Below are 2,012 nucleotides of genomic sequence, written 5' to 3'. Positions count from 1 at the left end.
CATACACATATATGTATACATACATAACATACATACATACATACATTCGTACATGCATATATACATACACGCATGCATACATACACACATGCATACATAAACATACATACATACACATGCACACACATATATATACATACATACATACACACACACACACACACACACACACACACACACACACACACACACACATATATATATATATACATATGTATATAATTACATACATACATACATACATACATTCATGCATGTGTGTATGTATGTATGTGTCGCTATAATCATGAAGTGTGAGGTGGAATTTTTCACTGAATATTTGTTTGCGCACATTTTTATGTGTCACAAGGAGTATCTGCTTGTCTATCTGTCTGTCTGCCTGCCTGCCTATCTATCTATCTATCTATCTATCTATCTATCTATCTATCTATCTATCTATCTATCTGTCTGTCTGTCTGTATGTCTGTCTGTCTGTCTGTCTGCTTATCTACCATTTACCTATCTGTCTGTTTGTCTGTCTGCCTGTCTATCTGTTTGTATGTCTATGTATGCATATATTTATCTTTTATCCCTTTTCTATAACTGATTACAGCCAGAGGCTGAGGCCATGCTAGAGCACCGCTTTTCAGTATATCTGGGTTTCTTTTCTGTACCGTTTCTGGAGAAATAGCGAGTTGGACGGAGTTGCTTGTTGTGCCCCCTATTGTGATGTGGTATCTGGTATCACAGATAAAAATTTGTCCAGACGCTCTTTGAGGACCTCCATATTTACACTTCACAAATTTCTGAGGCTGTTTGGCAGAATGTTGAATAGTTGTGAACCCTTGGAATCCAAGCTGTTGCAGCACTCGGTCCTTATTCAAGATGGAGAAGACAAGATCTTTGGTACTATGTAGTGCCATCCAGTTTAGAGGTTGGTATAGCTTTTATTTCCATAGTTGGAAGCTAAACCTTCCAGGATTTTTCATATGTATATCACTGTATATCTTTCAAACCTTCTCTCTACGAAGTAGAGTTTCAGTTCCTTCAGCCTCTCTCAGTAGCTCATCTATTTCACCGAATCACTATTATTTGTGTAGTGGCACTGGATTGCCTCAAGTTTCATCACCAGCTTAACGCTCTATGGTGACCACAGTTGGGAGCAGTAATTCAGACAACTGAGAGCAAAAGTTCTCCGTGGGTATTGCATAGTATCCTTTTTTCTGGTTCTCAATGATCTTAGAATCCATCCACCTACTCACTTGTACAGTATTGCACACTTGGTAGTATGCACATGGAATGTTGCATCATTACTCGTGTGAATTCCCTGGCCACATACCGACTCTGACTCTGGGATTGCACTACCCCCAAGTCCTGTGTATTCCAATTGTAGTCTGTTCGTGGGCCGATAGAAGAGTGCTTGAAACTTCTCAGTATTGAACTGCATGTTATTTTCATCAGCCCATTTTAAATGGCATTTTATTGTTTTGTAGCTTCAGTATGTCATCAGGGTCTTTGATCACCGGTGATACTTTTGCGTCATTAGCATAGCTGGTGAAAGTGGCTGACTGTATGGCTGAGGACATGTCTGATAGAGCCACAACAAACAGTAGTGGTTCCAGTACAATTCCTTGAGAAACTCCACTGAGAATTGATGACTCTCCAGAGAGAGCAAAATTGGCTGCATGTCTGACTTCTGCCTTTTAAAATGTCATGCAGCCACTCTCTTAGCGTTCCAGCGATACCAAGGTCACACAGTGTGTGATATATCATCTCATGCTCAACTTAGTCATTGGCTTTGGCAAAGTCGAAATATAGCACATCCACATTTGAGTGGTTCAGCTGTTCTTTCAATACCTAGTCATAATACTGTAGTGGTTGTGTGAAGCAGCTCTTCTCTCTGAATGGAAGCTATGTTGTATGATTGTGAGCAAGTTATACACACACACATTTATGTAATGATATATATATATATATATATATATATATGTATATAGATATGTATATATATATATATATATATATATATATAT

At 38.4% G+C, this 2,012-nt stretch overlaps 1 protein-coding gene across 2 annotated transcripts in view; it reads left to right on the top strand.

Annotated features, from left to right (window-relative positions):
* LOC106872589 (myosin-VIIa) overlaps positions 1 to 2,012 on the top strand; it is a 99,496-nt gene that overhangs the window by 1,721 nt on the left and 95,763 nt on the right. Inside the window, exon 2 of one of the 2 annotated variants that reach the window (XM_014919623.2) lies at positions 593 to 913. The exons of the other annotated variant lie outside the window; for it this stretch is intronic. The gene's annotated coding sequence lies outside the window, so the exon portion shown is untranslated. The remainder of the gene's footprint in view (positions 1 to 592; positions 914 to 2,012) is intronic. 2 annotated transcript variants of the gene reach the window in all.

This window comes from Octopus bimaculoides, chromosome 10 (genome assembly GCF_001194135.2).
Source record: "Octopus bimaculoides isolate UCB-OBI-ISO-001 chromosome 10, ASM119413v2, whole genome shotgun sequence".
NCBI classification, from domain to species: Eukaryota; Metazoa; Mollusca; class Cephalopoda; order Octopoda; family Octopodidae; genus Octopus; species Octopus bimaculoides.
The sequence above is the reverse complement of the archived record's forward strand: the minus strand, read 5'-3'. Positions and strand labels throughout refer to the sequence as shown.